This window comes from Palaemon carinicauda, chromosome 31, assembly GCF_036898095.1.
Source record: "Palaemon carinicauda isolate YSFRI2023 chromosome 31, ASM3689809v2, whole genome shotgun sequence".
Lineage (NCBI taxonomy): Eukaryota > Metazoa > Arthropoda > Malacostraca > Decapoda > Palaemonidae > Palaemon > Palaemon carinicauda.
Window position 1 is genome coordinate 53,622,379 of NC_090755.1, and position 22,427 is coordinate 53,644,805.

General features: G+C 36.0%; 1 protein-coding gene across 2 annotated transcripts in view; it reads left to right on the forward strand.

The window, feature by feature from the left end:
• Positions 1–10,230: 10,230 nt before the first annotated feature.
• The window catches only part of LOC137624979 (acid-sensing ion channel 5-like), a 36,294-nt gene continuing 24,097 nt past the window's right edge, over positions 10,231–22,427 (forward strand). For both annotated transcript variants that reach the window (XM_068355915.1, XM_068355916.1), the window contains exon 1: positions 10,231–10,487. The gene's annotated coding sequence lies outside the window, so the exon portion shown is untranslated. The remainder of the gene's footprint in view (positions 10,488–22,427) is intronic.

Here is a 22,427-nt window from a genome sequence, read left to right on the forward strand (position 1 = left end):
TCATTCCACCATTCACTGCCCTTCCTCATGCTGCCTCCAACAACCTTCTTGCCACATACATCACTTGCAATCCCAACAAAATTTTCTTTTGCTAACTTCCACTCCTCCTCTAAATTACCAGTTTCTCTTACTCTCACCTCGTCATATGCCATTTTCAACCTTTCCTGATATTTACTTTTTACCCCCCGGTTTTATTAGCTCTTCAACCCTCACTAGCTCCCTTTTACATCCACCTACTCTATTCCCCCACTCTTTTGCTACAACTAATTTTCCTTCCACCAAAAAATGATCAGACATACCGTTAGCCATACCCCTAAACACGTGCACGTCTTTCAATCTTCCAAACATTCTTTTAGTTATCAACACATAATCCATTAATGCCCTTTCTACTACTCTTCCATTTGCCACTCTTACCCATGTATACTTATTTTTATCTTTCTTTTTAAAAAAGCTAGCACTTATTACCATCTCTTGTTCAACACACATATCTACCAGTCTCTCACCACTCTCATTTTCACCTGGTATGCCATATTTCCCAATGACACCTTCTACCTCTCCAGCACCCACTCTAGCATTTAAGTCACCCATAACAACTACATAATTCCTTCTACCCAGTCCTTCTACACACCTAGTTAATTCATTCCAAAACTCATTCCGCTCTTCTTCACTTTTCTCACTACCTGGCCCATACGCACTGACAAACGCCCAACATTCCCTACCCAACCTAACCCTTACCCACATTAACCTAGATGATATCTCCTTCCATTCCACTACTTTACCTGTCATCCATTCACTCAACAATAAAGCCACACCCTCTCTCGCTCTTCCCCTTTCAATCCCAGACACTCTACCAGACATTTCACCAAACATCACTTCACCCTTTCCTTTCATCTTTGTCTCACACAAGGCCAATACATCCATCCTTCTACTTCTAAACATACTTCCAATCTCACATCTTTTACTCTCTATCGTACTACATCCACGCACATTCAAACACCCCAAAACTAGAGTGCGGGGAGCAGTCACTCTCCCCCCAGCTCCATCTCTTTGTTGCTGTCTCACAGGATACTTTTACAGGAGAGGGGGTTCCCAGCCCCCTCGTCCCGTCCCTTTTAGTCGCCTCTTACGACACGCAGGGATAACGTTGGCGCTATTCTAATTGTTTTATGCCCCCGCGGCCACAGGGGGCCGAACAATCAGTAAGAACAGATATTACTAATTACAGTATTAATGGAATTACAGGTAACAAAATATCGTATTTGGTTGTCTTCAGATTTCGCGGTATTTTCGAATTTTCCGGAAAATCCGCGATATGTATATATATATATATGGGTTATGGGAAAACCCCGCGAAGTGGTGAATCCGCGATTGTCGAACCCCGAAGTAGCGAGGGTTCACTGTATCCTAATTTTCAAGTCCCCCAACCCCCCTAACTACTACAACCATGACACTTTAGAAAAAGGATAATGGAATAATTGTCATTATTATAATCATTAATTGCTAAGCAATAAGGAGTCACACAGAAGCGGTAAAAGATTACTGTAAGCGAAAGAATGGATCAGAGGCGTTTTGAGGTGGGTCGACCATGTGGAGAGAATGGATAAGCATAGGCTGGAGAAATTGCTATATAGGAACTGACACAAAGAGCGTGTAAGGGGATAATAAGTCTTGGTGTAGGTTCACGAAGCTGTTTATGTTGCGGAAGTTTTCCGAACTGGATCCAGCTGCTACGATATATATATATATATATATATATATATATATATATATATATATATATATATATATATATATATATATATATATATATATATATATATGAATATATAAATAAATAAATGGAACCGTGTATAATAAAGTTCACTGAAGGACAAATGCCCCAAACATGTCAATTCATGTCTGGGGTTCGGCCAGTTTTCATCACCGCTCTCGCCAGTGCGGATTGGTGATGGTGGGAGCCTTTCGTCTGAGCGCTAACAGCAAACCAACCTAGTACGGGTCGCCCTGATTATTACATCTTTGCTGATCATATCTTTCCACCACGTTAAATTATCCTCACTCAGATAAGGTTATATATATATATATATATATATATATATATATATATATATATATATATATATATATATATATATATCTGAAGTTTATAAATCCTAAAAACCCCATTTCTCAGATGATCTTTAATCAATAACTTGACACAAGTCGTCTATCGTTCACGAATTAAGAACTTTCATTAATTTTGTCCATAACTTCCCTTGCAATATATCCTACGAAAACTGAAAAAAAAATACGACTAGAAAATAATCAAACTCAAAGAAATGTATCGAACAAAAAAAAAAAAAAAAAAAAAAAAAAAAAAAGACTGGGAGAGATGGGGAGCGAGAGGTCCAGCTTAACTCTGACGGAAACAATACAAGAGAAGGTGGTCCAATTTCCTCCGATATAGGACTAGGCCTACTCGACGTCACGGCGCTTGAGACTCCTGCACATCAAAGGGAAAAACTTCAAGAATCCCGGTTATTAATATTCTCAGTCTTCCTCTTACTCCCCCTGTTACAAGTTTCAGTAACTTCATCATCAACATTGAGAGAGAGAGAGAGAGAGAGGAGAGAGGAGAGAGAGAGAGAGAGAGAGAGAGAGAGAGAGAGAGAGAGACCATTTGGCGCAGTTTATATCATAAGTAGGTTGTATTTTCACAAAAATATATAAAAAAAATATTATAAACTGGTGCAGTCTCACGTAAAAATGCACATATCATATTTTGTAAAACATCATATAAACTAAAATGACACCTAGTAAAGATGTAAGTTCATTCTTCTAATAAAAATTAAAAGAAAGAGTGCGTATTCGGTTATGCAAATCCTTTCTGTAAGAACCCGAGGTTCTGTGGGGGAAAACATACTGGGAAAACGGTACATAATGGTAAAACAAACCTTTTCTTCTCTATACATTATTTTCTTGGACGCATAATTATTCAATGGAAACCGGATGGAACTGAGTTTACTACTTAAAATATGCTCTTACAATTCCTCCTTGAGAAATTCCGGTGATAGATTACCTAAGGTCTAGAGAATAATAATCTAAAGTCAATTCTTTTTACTGAGGCAGATTTACACAGACTCGCAGGGGTGCCCTTTTAGGATTGGTTGGACAAGATCATTCTAACCAATCAGAGTGCTGGAAATTTTTCCGAGCTAAAGGGGCACCTCAGCGAGGCAGTACCCATGTGCTTCATAAAAAAAAATTAGTATAGGACTATCAGTTTCGGCCCCCTTCACGCCGCTAAGGAGGGAAGTATACTTAACCTCTAAATCTTTCATTTTATTTGCGAGAATAGAAGAGGACTACAATCTGACTACACAATTAAGACACTAACATAAATCCAGGAAAGCAAGAAAGTCTACAGCCTCTATGACTTAGTAGGCCTAAGGCTTCGTTGGGAATTAAAATCCGGAAATATAAATGACCGAAAAACTGCTGGTAAAACCGGGACTGGTGGAAAAATAAGTTTGTAAAAAAACAATAGTAAATATAAAAATCAAACTATTCTTAGGATATCAAAATTTTATGACTAGCAAAAATATGAATCTCCATTTAACGGAATATAGACGTCAAACATCACAATTAAACCATTATCAGTTATTTTTTTTCGAGTACCTCATCTTTATATGTGTGCATATAAACACATTTAAAATATTAATGATAAAGTAGCGGAATGTAGCCTATACTTTTTCTCTCATTGCATAATAAAACTAAATAGGCTACAAAACCAGAGGAAATTAGAGTTTAAACAATTTATTACGTACAAACAGACGTTGACATTAAATCTATAGTTTATATCATTCCCTCGTAACTCGAATTTACGTTTCGAAAACACCATTAGCCTATACTCTGACAACTGTTATTATGTTTGTAACACTTCCATACACATAACAAATAGCTCAAGGACGATATAATAAGCGTTATATCTACCGTTGATTTACCTACTTAAAATAAGGCTATATTTTCTCTAGAAATAAAAAGAAAAAATTGTTGGTTGCCTATACCGTGTAGCCGGATACAACAAAATGTGCTTCAAGTTAAATATTTCAAAACGGTTTCATTTGTTTTAGGGTGCCGGAAACTACAAAAGACCGTTCGATGAAAGTCAAACTTATTCGAAAGATGTAACCTTTGTGGCAATTCTATTGCGATACATCCTCCCAAAAATATCCTCCCTACACAAGGATATCTTGTAGCAAGAGCTTTTCCTGCCATCACTGACAGGGACAACTTACGTTTTTTAAAGTTACCTCCAAAACAGAAAAAAAGAAAATGCCTCTTTTATACCACTTTTCTTCAATCGGGGCGACCATACAGAAATTCGCAATATGCCAGTTTTTATGGGGTTTTTTTCCAGACTACCAGAGAGCCATTCGGTCAAGGGGGCTGTCAAATAAATCCAAATATAAATGCAAATTTGACGCGGGTCGGAGAGTAATATATCACCGTAAACATGGGGAAGGGGTTGCTATGTATAGAAAACGGGTTTAAAGTGTTGCTAGCCGAAACGCGTGAAGGTGGACTTGAGAGCTTGAACATCTGTATGTTGCATATATATATATATATATATATATATATATATATATATATATACTATATATATATATATATATATATATATATATATATATATATATATATATATATATATGTGTGTGTGTGTGTGTGTGTGTGTGTGTGTGTGTGTGTGGTACACTTACACAGAAATATCCATAATTTTCGTAAACAAACTGGAGATTCAGACAGCTATAATAGTTAAGAGTACCCTTTATCCTAAAACATGGCAATGCATTATGTTATCCATAAAGATGAACGTGACAGAACTGACATCCATTCACTGCGCTCAAAAGCTTGGGGGTAAACGACACACCATTTCTCTTTACTTGTTCTCTATTCTATTTTCGCTAAACCTTGGCATTTTCTATTTGTCTTTTATTGTTGCATATACGTATCCCACTTAAATTTATTTAGTTTCGCTTATGTCAAAATAAAATCTATTAAATCTAATTTTAGTCAATGCCAATAACCATTGTTAATGAGATAGAAAATTATCGCAAGTACTATTATAATGATGTCTACTAGTCATTTTGATACTATAATAATGCGTCAAAAGGAGTCTATATATTTCAGAGCCTTCAGAATTATCTCTTCATTGTCATTCTATGTTTCCTATTGGAGCCCCTGTTCTTATAGCATCCCGCTTTTCCAATTAGGGTTGTAGCTTAGCAATCAATAATAATAATAATAATAATAATAATAATAACGTAGTTTGCCCAGACCATTGGAAATCCGTTACAAGCTGTAAAATTTGGTTCAACAATAGCCTTAAAAGTAATATACCGAAGCAATAGACGCAACTGTGACACAATTGGCGAAGTAATAGAACCATCTTTAGAAAGGTTGTCATAACTACTGAACCTAATATATACCCAACTCTTGAAGATTGTTACAACTAGCAAAATAGTAAAACCTACTTTTGAAAACTTGAAGATTTGATAAAGTAACTGGTGAAGAAACAGACCCAACTCTTTGAAACTTGTCCTTATTAGTGAATAGACCAAACTCTGAAGTTGTCTTTATTAGTGGAAAGACTCTACTCTTAAAAGTGTTATTATTGGTGAATACAACCAAAAATTAAAAGTTATACGCATAGATGAATAGGCCTAAGGCTCATAGGCTTTCATAATTAGAGTAGCAATAGGGTAAACTCATGAAGGTTGTCCGAACTGGTGATAAAATATACCTATACCTTAAAGATTAGAAAAATTGCTGAAGCGAAGAGTTAGTCAACTGCACGGCCTAAAACACAAACCCCCCCCCCCTCCAGCTAGTCTAAACTTACCGTAGGTTAAACATTTTAACCTTTCTTTGCCTTATATTTGAACATCTATTCTTGTGTGTGTGTGTATATATATATTATATATATATATATATGTATATATATATATATATATATATATATATATATATATATATATATATATATATATATATATAAACAGTATATACACGAGTAGGTTGGCCAAGACAGCAGCCATCCTTTGTGATACTACTGTTGGAGACTTATTAGGTCCTTAATCTGGCCAGACAGTACTACATTGGAACCCCTCTCTGGTTACAGCTCATTTTTCTTTTGCCTACACATACACCGATTAGTCTTGCCTTATTCTTACCACATTCTCCTCCGACCTCATACACCTGACAACATGACAACATTGGGATTACCAAACAATTCTTCTTCACCAAAGGGGTTAACTACTGCAATGTAATTGTTCAGTGACTACTTTCCACTTGGTAATGGTAGAAGAAACTCTTTAGCTTTGGTAAGCAGCTCTTCTAGGAGAAAGACACTCCAAATTCAAACCATTGTTCTCTGGTCTTGGGTATTGCCATAGCCTCTGTACCATGACCTTCCACTGTCTAAGATTAGAGCTCTCTTACTTTGGGGTACACTCGGGCTTGCAGTCAAATCCCATTTCTCTTTCTCTTATTTTTTGAAGTTTTTTTTTTTTCAAGTTTATGTGCGAAGGATCTCATTTAATGTTGCTACTTGTCTTGAAATATTTTATTTTCATTGTTTATTATTATATTGTCGTTTATTTATTTCCTTGTTTTTCTTTCCTAACTAAGCTATTTTTTCCCTGTTGGAGTCCTTGGGCTTACAGCATCTTGCTTTTCTGACTACGGTTATAGCCTAGCTAATAATAATAATAATAATAATAATAATAATAATAATAATAATAATAATAATAATAATAATAATAATAATAATAATAACTAGACCTAAATAAAAATCACATATATAAGATTACATCTTTTCAAGATTTTAATAGTCTTAAATTCCAAAAATAAACCGTTCAAGGACACATTTCAAAATCTCTTGATGAATGATAAATACCACACGTACTTCTACACCCTTTTACGTAATGACCGTGTAATGACACTGGGTATCAAACAATACTACGAGGAAATGCATAATTACCAATGTAATAGCGCTATTACCTATCTGCCTGATTTACTTAATATTCTCACTAGTATGAATATGATGAGTAGAGGTCCTGATAGTTTCCTTTCTGAATTGGCCATGGGACTAAAAACGCATGCGAAGACGAATACACACGCACAGGAAAGCGCATACACGTGTGTGCATGTGTGTGTGTGTGTATGTTAGTTGAGTTCTACACGTTACTTTAGAGTCCTTCAGGTAGGTATCAACTAATGTCAAATTAGTATCCTGCATGTAGGAGCTTCTACTATTCAGTAGTTAGAGCATTAATGTAGCAGGAATCTTCTGTTGTTTCATGTTAGATGAAATTGCTAGTCTCTCTCTCTCTCTCTCTCTCTCTCTCTCTCTCTCTCTCTCTCTCATATATATATATATATATATATATATAGAGAGAGAGAGAGAGAGAGAGAGAGAGAGAGAGAGAGAGAGAGAGGAGAGAGAGAGAGAGAGAGATTTATATTAACATTAATGTCTCCCCTAACTGGGTATGGTTCAATAAAACTATAAGGAAAAATACCAGATCTGTAAAACCCGCAAGAAAATAAGCCTAGATAAACAAACACATAACGTTTAAAAAAAGATACGCCTAATATGCTCATTAAATACAAGTACTGTACATAATTTTGCCATTCATTGTCAAGATAATATCGCTATCCTGGGGTCTCTGTAGCATATTCCAGATGGATGGAAAATTCAAATCAAATTGAAGTGCATTGAAAAAAAAAAAAAAAAAAAAAAAAAAAAAAACTTTGTCAAGTTAGCGTAAGAACTGCATCACTTTTTGATTTAACAAAAACAATTTTCAAGCAAATTTACTTAAATCACAAAATAAACACTTTGCACCCTCTTCGCAGCTAGCTGTTCTTGTATGACATTCAGAAATCAAGCCAGTGTTCTTTAGTAACGCATAAATGCTTCGGCCGTTATACCATGGCTTTCCACTGTCTTGGATTAAGCTCTCGTAAGTCCTCAAAACAGTATAATGATGGTTAGCTTATCTATACTTCCTGTGTCATGATTAAGTTGATTACCACTTTAATTTACATTATGATAAGTCAAAATATTGTTATTTACTGATGAAAATCAAATGTCATAAAAATCTATGTTAAAGGGTACAATTCAGTCGTAGGTCAACATTTAACTCTGAGTTACCATCAAACTTTGAAATAAAAATCGTTTGGGTGAAACACCCAAACGATCAGAACTAGCGGATGAGTTATTTCGTAACAACAATTTATTCACATAAAAATTTACCTCTACTGCCCACATCATCACCGTCAACAAAGAATAATAGAAATTTAATATATAAAAAAAAATCACATATCCTTATAAGTTACGAAACAGCTTAAAAACCCGTTACGAAATGGCCAAATTCTCTGCTACGAAAAGGCAAGGTTACGAAATGACTAGATCCCGACATTTAATATAAACACACATCTCTATAGGTAACGAAACAACCCCCCAAAGAACGGTTACGAAATGGCCAAATTCTCTGCTACGAAAAGGCAAGGTTACGAAATGACTAGATCCCGACATTTAATATAAACACACATCTCTATAGGTAACGAAACAACCCCCCAAAGAACGGTTACGAAATGGCCAAATTCTCTGCTACGAAAAGGCAAGGTTACGAAATGACTAGATCCCGACATTTAATATAAACACACATCTCTATAGGTAACGAAACAACCCCCCAAAGAACGGTTACGAAATGGCCAAATTCTCTGCTACGAAAAGGCAAGGTTACGAAATGACTAGATCCCGACATTTAATATAAACACACATCTCTATAGGTAACGAAACAACCCCCCAAAGAACGGTTACGAAATGGCCAAATTCTCTGCTACGAAAAGGCAAGGTTACGAAATGACTAGATCCCGACATTTAATATAAACACACATCTCTATAGGTAACGAAACAACCCCCCAAAGAACGGTTACGAAATGGCCAAATTCTCTGCTACGAAAAGGCAAGGTTACGAAATGACTAGATCCCGACATTTAATATAAACACACATCTCTATAGGTAACGAAACAACCCCCCAAAGAACGGTTACGAAATGGCCAAATTCTCTGCTACGAAAAGGCAAGGTTACGAAATGACTAGATCCCGACATTTAATATAAACACACATCTCTATAGGTAACGAAACAACCCCCCAAAGAACGGTTACGAAATGGCCAAATTCTCTGCTACGAAAAGGCAAGGTTACGAAATGACTAGATCCCGACATTTAATATAAACACACATCTCTATAGGTAACGAAACAACCCCCCAAAGAACGGTTACGAAATGGCCAAATTCTCTGCTACGAAAAGGCAAGGTTACGAAATGACTAGATCCCGACATTTAATATAAACACACATCTCTATAGGTAACGAAACAACCCCCCAAAGAACGGTTACGAAATGGCCAAATTCTCTGCTACGAAAAGGCAAGGTTACGAAATGACTAGATCCCGACATTTAATATAAACACACATCTCTATAGGTAACGAAACAACCCCCCAAAGAACGGTTACGAAATGGCCAAATTCTCTGCTACGAAAAGGCAAGGTTACGAAATGACTAGATCCCGACATTTAATATAAACACACATCTCTATAGGTAACGAAACAACCCCCCAAAGAACGGTTACGAAATGGCCAAATTCTCTGCTACGAAAAGGCAAGGTTACGAAATGACTAGATCCCGACATTTAATATAAACACACATCTCTATAGGTAACGAAACAACCCCCCAAAGAACGGTTACGAAATGGCCAAATTCTCTGCTACGAAAAGGCAAGGTTACGAAATGACTAGATCCCGACATTTAATATAAACACACATCTCTATAGGTAACGAAACAACCCCCCAAAGAACGGTTACGAAATGGCCAAATTCTCGGCTACAAAATGGCTAGATCTCAACCACTTAGGGGCTAGACGCACCGTCAAAAAGTCCCTGTTCGGAGAGAAGCTCCGGGCAATCTAAAGAAGAAGAAGATCCAGTTATACAGGCAACATTATCCTTCAATCTCCTTTGAGAAACATATACAAATCACAACACCTCGAGAACCTCTCACTCCAACCAACCCCCCCCAACCAGCGACCTACTTCAAGCTACTTGTAGAAAATGTGCTTTAGTGCTTCGTAAAGCAAACCCTCGAAAATCTAAAGTGGTAAAGCAAGAACTGTGCTGGGTATATTGTGTAATAATTACAGCCTAGAAAAGATAAGAAAAATTATGTTGGTGTGTTTAAGAAGCAGAAAACGGGTACCTGGAAACATTTGATAAATCTATTGACTTATTCGATAAGGCAATTGTTGTGATACAACGCTTAAAATCATGGGGATACTCAAAATCTAATTTCCGGGAATACTCACCCAACAGAACTAGCTTGGTCCGTATGGAAGAGCGGTGATCCAATTGGCCAGAATATACAACATAAGAGATGGCGGTTAGTACACATAGAACTCCATTTCTAATGTATAACAATCTTCAGCGAATTAACTATTAATATGATGGATATTATTTGTAACTTAGTTCGGTTTAACATTATCCTTACGCGCTAACCGTCAGTCAGGTTAAGTTTATGTAGTCCATGAGAATGTAATTTTTTTCCAGTATCCAGTAGCCTATCATTATTAAAGTCATTTATACAACTGAAAGTACGCCAATGAACACTAAATCACCTGCTGCTCGCTATAACATTTCCAAATAATTAACTGTTAACACAAATTCTTGGTGATTTGTAAGTGTGAAATTCTCTTTCCTTGATGCCATGACTACGTTACTTCGGAGGAAGGCTATGAATGTAGGCCTAAGGTAGGCTATACGTGTAGGTTAGGTTTCAAAGTATTGAGTGAATTACGTCCTAGGCATGTCCTATTATACCATTTTGATAGCCTACGAAAAATCAATAGTTGAAATCTCATACATCTACGAACTAAGTGGGAAAATTGTTTAAAAATAATGAACACGAAATATTGAACCTGACACCACTCAAGTACAAACCTTCTTTTGTATCGTAACTTTTTTCTTTCTTCAGACTTCGTTAAATATTTCCGTCCGGTAGAATTACCCAAGATGGAATAAGATATTTCCATCTTGGAATTACCATCATCACTGTATTTCCTGATATTAAAAACTAAAGGCACATTTCGCCGTAACGCACAACAACACTGAGTCACATAAAAGAAACAAGAACTTCCGTCCACTCTCGTAAGTGGTTTGTTTTCATGTGGGGGAGTTACTTACTGGATTTACACAATTCTGCCAACTGCAATATCTCCAAGATATTTGTAAAATGCGGTAAATCACACAAGAGGTAGACGTTTTGTTTGATTTGATTTTACGAGGTTTATTAGATGTTACGTTTGTGTAAGGAGTATTCAAACAGCGTACTCAAAACTCGCATGACAAATATTGGAGTAGAACCGTAAAGTTGGCTACCCTGTTATACGTTTCCCGCGCACAATGTCAACGTTTGAGTTTCTCTCTCTCTCTCTCTCTCTCTCTCTCTCTCTCTCTCTCTCTCTCTCTCTCTCTCTCTCTCTCTCTCTCTCTCTCTCTCTCTCTCTCTCTCTCTCCATACGTTATGCGGATTACATACGATTTAAAGTTATTAGATAGACTTTTATCCTACATTTTCAGAGTTAGCTTAATATGTGGATGTAAGGTAATATTCCATATTGTCAGATTCACGCATATGTCAATATGACACTGTTAATAGGTAGGCCTACACAGCAAAAACATCGACCAAATCTGAATCGAGGTGCTAACTTAATCGATATAGATAATTACTGCAATGCAATGTGCGCATATATCCGTAAGTTATCACAACTACCTTCTGGTACTTAGGAAGTTACGAGATAATGTTTAGATTAGGCCTAGACTATCAATGTCTAATGTGCTCGGTGTCTGGCCCAAAGTCTAGAGATCTTGGTCTGCTCTTGGTCTGATTCATGGGTATTTTACAGCGCAGGTCAAATTGAAATGACCAAATTTAGTTATATCAAAAGCAGGAGACTTCGTACCAGCTACTTTCTCGGTCTAACACATAGACTCATTACCTCCCCCCCCCCCCCCCACCCGGCTTTCGTCGACCCTCCTAATCAATCTGCTCTTCTTACGGGTGTTCAAACACAATTCTAATAAACCCCTCCATTTTTTTAGTAAATATATGTATTATCAAATATGTTACGGTTAGCATTTTACATCGTCATTTCTGTATATTCCCTACTCTCCCAATCATTCTTTATTCATATATACCTCACAAGCAATTCATTTATACATTTTTAAAATTTTCTTTTCCATCCACATTAAAAATTCGCATTTGTCATCAAAAGAAGGAAGTTGATCCATATATCTCTCGACAAATAAGCATCTTTTGTACCAAAGGATATTCTCATCCAAACCAGTGAGTGATCTTGCTACCTTTAAGCATCGTAAGAGACTCACAGCTCAACCTACTAAACTTAATTATTATTATTATTATTATTATTATTATTATTATTATTATTATTATTATTATTATTCAAAACGACATGAAAACATACCTTGACTAACTCAGGTTTGTTTGTTTTTCATTGTCTCTTGTTCTTGAGCAAACCTTGTTTATTAGGTCAATAGCATCTCTCTCTCTCTCTCTCTCTCATTAGGTAATACTTACCTTTGTATCCCGGATCCTAGTCTCATTACCCGTGAAGAATAATTACTGTAAGTAGGGTTTCAATGTTTTTTTTTTCTTTTATTTCTCAGACTGGACTGGAACATTTAAATATTTTTTTTTTCTTAAATAATGACTCGATATAAATATACATTTTTTCCTTAGGTAAAGTTACACTTCATAATACAATTTGTAAAACCATGAACATTTGTATATATATTTTAGGGTGAATCATTGTTCGCTTCGGCATTTTTGGCAAAATGGATCTAGCTTAGCATTTAATAATAATAATAATAATAATAATAATAATAATAATAATAATAATAATAATAATAATAATAATAATAATAATACCGGCAAAGTTTTTGTTTGTTTTTTTTCCTCTGAGGGGAAACTTGTAACACCAGAGGTATTTGATAACTACGATCTTTATCACCCAGCGTTGGGGCCAAGGAGACACTCAGCACTTAGATGAAACTGAAGGAAATGCTGAAGTTGCTTTAAAGTAAGAGTTAGAATTGGGTGGACAGTAAGAAGGAAAAACGAGGAAATGAAGTATAAAGTTAAGAAGTGAGGAACCGTAGGGACGCTGCAAAGATCCTTAAGTGATACATACAGGACACCGTGCGAGGTGCACTGAAGTAGTATCCTCCAACGGGGATTCTTTAGATTAAGAATAAGATAGAAATATTCGTTTGTGAGAATAACGGAGTTTTATACCCTCGAAGAAATCTCTATGTTGGAGTTTTTGTGATATATTGGCTATCATGCTAAGGTCTGTCTCAAATAGTAATGATGGTCACGGAGATTCTTTACTTTAATAGCCTCTAGCATTCCTTAGTGGTACATACATACATACATACATATACCAAGGCACTTCCCCCAATTTTGGGGGGTAGCCGACATCAACAAATGAAACAAAAACAAATAAGGGGACCTCTACTCTCTACGTTCTTCCCAGCCTAACAAGGGACTCAACCGAGTTCAGCTGGTACTGCTAGGGTGCCACAGCCCACCCTCCCCCGTTATCCATCCAATTGCTGCCTCGACCTGATTTAACTGATTTATGATACTGCTATTATTATTATTGCTAGCTAAGCTACAACCATCATTGGATAAGCAGGGAGCTAATAACCCAAGGGCTTCAACAGGGAAAACAGCCCAGCGAGGAAAGGAAGCATAGGATATTGTGCCTGAGTGCACCCTCAAGCAAGAGAACTCTAACCCAAGACAGGGGAAGACCATGGCACAGAGGCTATGGCACTACCCAAGACTTAATTTTGGTTTTGATTTTGTAGTTTCCTTTTCCTAGGAAAGTTGTTTATCGTAGCTAGAGTCTCTTCTACCCTTATCAAGTGGAAAGCAGACACTGTACAATTACAGTACAGTAGTCAACCCCTTGAGTGAAGAAGAATTTTTCCGTTATCTAAGTGTTGTCAGGTGTATGAGGAGAGAGGAGATCGTGTGAGGAATAGACCAGACTATTCGATGCATGTGTAGGCAAAGAAAAAATGTTGTTCTATCTGGTCTGTCAAAGAACCCAACAACTCTCAAACGGTAGTATCTCAAAGGGTGGCTGGTGCCTTGGCTAACATACTACGGATAATGCTGTATCATTTCAGTCATAATATCCCAATGACTATCGTCAGTAAGAAATTTACACGAATATAGAAATAGAAACATAACCAGATCACAAAACAGAAAACATTCATGGAGACATCCTCTATACGAAAAAAAAAAAAATATAGAAGATTCATTGCTTAACTAAGGCCACTCAGAAGAGCCAATTTATATATCCTGCACATGAACGAGCCCCATGGCAAACGACCTAAGCGACAGTCATATTAATGGGGCGACGTAGTTAACTCAATTGCTTCCAGTAAAAAGCGTGGGTTGCCTGATGGCCTCTGTCAACAGGTATTAATTGCAGGTGGGGAAAGACAGTGGCTCTGTTTACGTAATTAGTGCCCCTTAAGATAACACCTTTGTTGGATTTTTATTTGATTGCTACTCTGCTGTTTTTTTTTTTTTTATTAGTTTGATAGAGTAGATTTTCTATGTAATTTTGATATCTATACATACGCAGTATTTTTCATCGTACGCCTTTTCCTTATGGATTTGCACTCTTATACACAAACATATACAGTATGTATATTTATGTATGTATATATATATATATATATATATATATATATATATATATATATATATATATATATATATATATATATATATATATATATATATATGTATATATATATATATATATATATATATATATATATATATATATATATATATATATATATATATATATACTGTATATATATGTATATAGGCTATATATATATATATATATATATATATATATATATATATATATATATATATATATATATATATACATGTATATATATATATATATATATATATATATATATATATATATACATGCATATATATATATATATATATATATATATATATATATATATATATATATATATATATATAAAGCCCTGAAAGAAAAAAAAACTTGATAGAAGATAATTGATATTATTGTTATTATTTGCCAATTTACAACCCTAACTGGAAAAACAAAATGCCACAAGCCCAAAGGTTTCAGCCGGAAATGCAGCATGATACGATAGGGAAGTAACGAACAAACCACAAATGATGTTGAGATTACGTACGCGAAGCAAGGCATTTAATCTAAATACACCATCTCATGATTCTTGCCCGAACACTATATTTGGTCTTTCTTGGTATATCTTTACCCCTGCATTGTTTTAAGGGGGGTTATGTATGATGACGGCCATGTCCCACATCTTCCTAATTCTCAACCCAATCACTAAAAATATGCCAGTATAAGGGGGTCGCATTAGTTAAGTTGCTGTGGCCTGATTGGTAACGTCTCTGCCTGGTGATCGCCAGTCGGGGGTTAGAGTCCCGCTCAGACTCGTTAGTGCCATTAGTGTCTGCAACCTTACCATCCTTGTGAGCTCAGGTTGGGGGGTTTGGGGGAGCCTATAGGTCTATCTGCTGAGTCATCAGCCGCCACTGCTTGGCCCTCCCTGGTCCTAGCTTGGGTGGAGAGGAGGCTTGGGCGCTGATCATATAATATACGGTCAGTCTCTAAGGCATTGTCCTGCTTTCTTTGGCAATGTCACTGTCCCTTGCCGCTGCCATTCATGAGCGAACTTTAAACCTTAAACCTTTAAGGATACGGCTTGTAGGTTAGGTTATGTGGGGGAAGTTTAGAGTTCACCATCCTCCTGGACATATGAATAAGAAGGATATGAAATATATAACAATATAAAACCAAGCTTAGCAAGACAAATTATAATGGGCTGTTAAAATTGACTGATTGATTCTGAGTTATCTGGCATCCTGACATCTAAGGTAGCTGTTAAAGTTCGCAGAGGCTGTTGCTAAATGCAGCGATGATAGTAGAGAGGTGAATTTTATGAATATATTAAAAGATGGTAATGATTGTAAACAAGAATAATATAATTTCTTAAATGCGGAAAATAAGAAAAGATTCATAAAAGCCGTTAAGACATGAGACACTGTGACATATTGCTCGAGGATAAAAGAGTTAAATACAAAATCATGAGAGAGAGAGAGAGAGAGAGAGAGAGAGAGAGAGAGAGAGAGAGAGAGAGAGAGAGAGAGCAGTCATATTCGGTCTAGATGTTGTGGTAAGAAACAATAGTTATTGTTATGTTCATTCATAACTTGGAATTACAAAAATAGACCCGTGAAAATATATGACAACAATTGGCCTGCTGTTGAAATGATACATATGTATCAGGGTTCAATTACCAGGGAGAAAAATACGAAGTAAACAGGGAGTAACCCTGAACATGAAAAAATAATCAATGACACACAAACATACACACACACTTCATATTTCTGATCATCTCAACTCTTTTCCTTAAATACCCTTTGTCTTTCCTTGTGACAAACAAATGTTCAGTAGGTTTGGTAACTAACAAGTTGTCGTGTTATTTTTTATGATAATAAAGCAAAGCTTATGATATATACAGTTAATATATCAGATCTTCCCGGATAGTACCATCCACTACATAGTACTAAGTACGCAGTTATTTCATCAGTCTTGCCTTCTCCATTATCAGGCTCAATACTACACAGCATTCTAGAAGCTTTGCTCCAGTTTTGGGCACATCGTGGAAAGATCTTCCCTATCCTGGTAGTTGAATTGGTGGCCTGATTGGTTACGTCTCTGCCTGGTGTTTGCCAGTCGGGGGTTCGAGTCCCGCTCAGTCTCGTTAGTGTCATTAATGTGTGCAACCTTACCATCCTTCTGAGCTAAGGTTAGGGGGTTTGGGGGAGCCTATAGGTCTAACTTTTAAGTCGTCAGCAGCCATTGCCTAGCCCTCCCTGAACCTAGGTTGGGTGGAGAGGGGGCTTGGGCGCTGATATATGATAAATGGTCATACTAGGGCATTGTCCTGTTTGATAGTGCAGTGTCACTGTCCCTCGCCTCTGCCATTACAAAGTTGAAACTTGTTGCAAATCTTTTCTGTTGAACAGGTTGGCATGATTCTCATTCCAATTTAACTTTGCTGCTAATCTCGATATATTTTGATTTGTTTATTTAATAGCCTCTAGCATTCCTTAGTGGTAACCCATCCAATTGCTGCCTCGACCTGATTTAACTGATTTATGATAATGTTATTGTTATCATTGCTAGCTAAGCTACAACCATCATTGGAAAAGCTGGGATAACCGAAAAATTCTTCTTCACTCGAGGGGTTAACTACTGTACTGTAATTGTACAGTGGCTTCTTTCCACTTGATAAGGGTAGAAGAGACTCTTTAGCTATGATAAACAACTTTACTAGGAAAAGGAAACCCCAAAATCAAAACCAAAATTAAGTCTTGGGTAGTGCCATAGGATGGTAAGGTTGCAGACACTAATGGCACTAACGAGTCTGAGCGGGACTCGAACCCCCGACGGGCGATCACCAGGCAGAGACGTTACCAATCATGCCACAGCAACTTTACTTAACTACTGCGACCCCCTTATACTGGCATATTTTTAGTGATTGGGTTGAGAATTAGGGAGATGTGGGACATGGCCGTCATCATACATAACCCCCCTTGAAACAATGCAGGGGTAAAGATATACCAAGAAAGGCCAAATATAGTTTTCTCATACTTAATCTTATCATCATCATCATCTCCTCCTACGCCTATTGACTCAAAGGGCCTCGGTTAGATTTCGCCAGTCGTCTCTATCTTGAGCTTTTAATTCAATACTTCTCCATTCATCATCTCCTACTTCGCGCTTCATAGTCCTCAGCCATGAAGGCCTGGGTCTTTTAACTCTTCTAGTACCTTGTGGAGACCAGATGAACGTTAGGTGAACTAATCTCTCTTAGGGAGTGCGAAGAACATGTCCAAACCATCTCCATCTACCCTGCATCATGATCTCATCCACATATGGCATCTCTATTATAGTTTCATTTCTAGAAATACTTAGTCTATCAGAAATTATTGTTTGATATAATTCACATAACAACAAACTATCTTGCGTTTTTTTCATATCCGAATCCCCTATTCACACATAAATCCTCTTACTTCGTTTTCTCTACATTTAGTTCCATTACATTTTCCCTCCAAACTCACCCTCTTACTTCATTTTTCTACATTTCGTTCCTTTACATTTTCCCTCCAAACTCACCCTCTTACTTCATTTTTCTACATTTCGTTCCTTTACATTTTCCCTCCAAACTCACCCTCTTACTTCATTTTTCTACATTTCGTTCCTTTACATTTTCCCTCCAAACTCACCCTCTTACTTTGTTTTTCTACATTTCGTTCCATTACATTTTCCCTCCAATCTCACCCTCTTACTTCGTTTTCTCTACATTTCGTTCCATTACATTTTCCCTCCAAACTCACTCAAAGCTGTTGCAGTAGAAGGCTCCTATCCCTCTCCACCCTACAGCGAGCTGTCAAGAGATCAGAAGTTGTTGGTGACATTTGCACAAAAGCCTCTTTGTCCATTTACTTCAGTTTCCCCCTGTTACAGCCTTTCCCCCCAGGGAGAGGTGTGGGTGGGTGGAGGTGACAAACCGAAAAAATATGTAGTCTCTCGACGTCTCAAGCCTCAGGAGGTGAGACATTCAATTGTGAAGAATCCCTTCAGTGGTAAGGAGAGAGTGAGAGAGAGAGAGAGAGAGAGAGAGAGAGAGAGAGAGAGAGAGAGAGAGAGAGAGAGTAATAATAGTAATAATAATAATAATAATAGAGAGAGAGAGAGAGAGAGAGAGAGAGAGAGAGAGAGAGAGAGAGAGTAATAATAATATTAATAATAATAATAATAATAGAGAGAGAGAGAGAGGAGAGAGAGAGAGAGAGAGAGAGAGAGAGAGAGAGAGAGAGAGAGAGAATAATAATTGTTTTAATGATAATACTAATTTTGATAATTTTAGTAATAATAATAATAACCAGAGCAATCAGAGATTTCAGATATCTGCCAATGAAAATTGCTAATATTTCACTCAAGTCTACGGAAGAAACACTCCTTTTTTCATATACTGACCGTGGATGAATCTACTAACATTTAACTAAATTCTACGGACAGCGCGTCCCCCTTTTCACATGCTGAGTGTGGATGGTGAAAAGTGCACTGTTGATCCAGAATCGTGATGGTTTCTTCCGAGGCGTAATATCTATCCATTGTTGAAATTTGGTGATAATCCATCAATTTGTTTCGACGTGATCTTTAAAATTTTGAAAAATGCAAATCCAGGTCTCGAATCGGATCATCTCCAAAATTTAATTAATTTGTCCATGGCAGAAATTTCGTCAAAATCCACCGAATAGCTTTGACATAATTCCGTCCATAGACAGACAGACACAGACAAATAAATAAATAAACCTAAACGATTTTATAACCTCCTTGACGGAGGTGACAACAGAGAGAGAGAGAGAGAGAGAGAATAATAATATTTATAATAATAATAATAATAATAATAATAATAATAATAATAATAATAATGATAATAATGAGAGAGAGTGAAAGAGAGGAGAGTAATAATAATAATAATAATAATAATAATAATAATAATAATGAGAGAGAGTGAGAGAGAGGAGAGTAATAATAATAATAATAATAATAATAATAATAATGAGAGAGAGAGAGAGAGAGAGAGAGAGAGAGAGAGAGAGAGAGAGAGAGAGGAGAGAGAGAGAGAGAGAGAGAGAGAAGGTGTCTTAAAAATAATGTCCCTGAAATTCTTGCATTTCGCATATGATGAATCAGATAATTCTTCTCTCATATTAAGCTTTCTTCTGATAATCCTTTATTTAGAATTTGAATTTAGACTTGGTTAATTAAAAGTCTATTCTTAAATACACCATAGAAAGTCATTATATAATGTTTTCCGTCATAACATTATATCGAAGCGTCATACAGTCTATGCTTAATGGAGAAATAATTCCAAATAGTTCTCAAACATACATAATTTTACTCTGAGGAAATTATATAAAATTTAGTTGAAATCAGACACGATCCTATTTGATACAGAGTCCGATGGGGGTGGGAATCTTAATGGCCCTAATTAACTAAAGTTCGATGGAAACGGATAAAAAAGGATAAGGAACTTGGGCAGACTTGAATCTTTTTTAAAGAAGGATGGTTGTAAAATTTAAGACCCACAGATGCAGATAGAGAGTTCCAAAGTGTATAGTAAATGGAGAGAGAGAGAGAGAGAGAGAGAGAGAGAGAGAGAGAGAGAGAGAGAGAGAGAGAGAGAGAGAAATCCGAAGATTACTGGTTTCCAGAATTAAGGTGGGAAGAAGTGTCTAGACGGGTGTTACAAGATAGTTTAATACGAAGTTTATTCCTCAGTGATTTATTCATTCTCTTATTCATCATTTCTGGATATCGCCTAAACACCAACTTCATAATTTGAAGATAAATGAGATTTTTATAAATTTTGTATATTAGGATTGATAAATTGATATCAAACGCCTTACTTTGATATAAAGAGTTTGATTGTGTAATTGAAAAGGTAAATTCTGCAAAAGAGGAAATTTATCAATGATTATTTTCCTAAAAAAGAAAGATGAATCATGTCAAAATATATATGTGAAAAGTAAACATTGGTTCACCAAACTTTCTACTGGTCTCCAGAAGGCACTAGAAGAATTTGAAGACCCAGGCTTACATGACTTAGAACTATGGAGTGTGAAGTAAGAGATGATGAATGGAGAAGTATTGATTTAAATTTTAAATTTTAGAAGCTCAAGATAGAGACGACTGGGGAAATCTAACCGAGGCTCTTTGCGACAATAGGCGTTTGAGGAGATTATGATGATGATGATGATGAATATCTTTGATAAACTGCGAAATTGATAATAAATCAGCGTGAAATGTTACTCCTGATAATCATTTAACATGTAGGCCACATAAAAGATATCCACCCACCCGCAAAATGACAGACTGTCAACAGATCGTTTACATTACACCCTGTATTTCACAAGCACACCCTGTATTTCACAAGCACACCCTGTATTTCACAAGCGTGATGTCTGTGGCTAGGCGAAGCAAGGCATCTTGAAACAGAAAGAAACGTCTAGACAAAACGGTTTTACGTCGTTTGTGGTGTTGATTTATGAACGGAACTCCGCAGAGACAAATGACCAGTATCGAGTATTGTCTCTTGAGATCGATGGAGGGGAAAGGAGATAATGGGTGGCTTAAATGAGGAATCATAACCTATCCTTATTGAAGGGATGGGTTTGTTTGGCACTCGGCGCCGGAGACAGTAACTGGACGCGTCCCAGACTGGTGCTGCTAGGTGGCTTCTCCAGACTGCCTTTCCGTTTCTAAGAATTTGTGGGGTAAGGTAGGAATTGATCAACCATTTTTTTATTATTACTTTATTATTCTATTCATATTTTTTACACGTACTGTGTATATGCTACGCTGTTCTTTAATCGATTGATCAACTTTTTCTATTATTACTTTATTATTTTATTTATATTTTTACATGTACTGTGTATATGCTACGCTGTTCTGTAATCGATTGATCAACCTTTTTTAATTATTACTTTATTATTCTATTTTCATTTTTTACATGTACTGTGTATATGCTACGCTGTTCTTTAATCGAATGATCAACCTTTTCTATTATTACTTTATTATTTTATTTACATTTTTTACATGTACTGTGTATATGCTACGCTGTTCTTTAATCAATAGATCAACATTTTTTATTATTACTTTATTATTTTATTCATATTTTTTACATTTACTGTGTATATGCTACGCTGTTCTTTAATCAATTGATCAACCTTTTTATATTATTACTTTATTTTATTCATATTTTTTACATGTACTGTGTATATGTTTTGCTGTTTTATAATCGATTGATCAACCATTTTTTTATTATTACTTTATTATTTTATTTACATTTTTTTACATGTACTGTATATATGCTACGCTTTTGTATAATGGAATTATTAACATATTTGGTAGGTATAGCCTATATTGTCGATTTCGTGGCGGAAGGTAGTAGTTGATTTCATTTGTTTATTATTACTATATTATTTTATTTACATTTTTACATGTATATATGCTACGCTGTTCTTTGATAAAATTATTAACATATTTGGAAGGTATATATTATGTTGAGTTTGTGGGGAAGATAGGAATAAATAAACTTTTTTTATTATTATTTCGTTATTAAT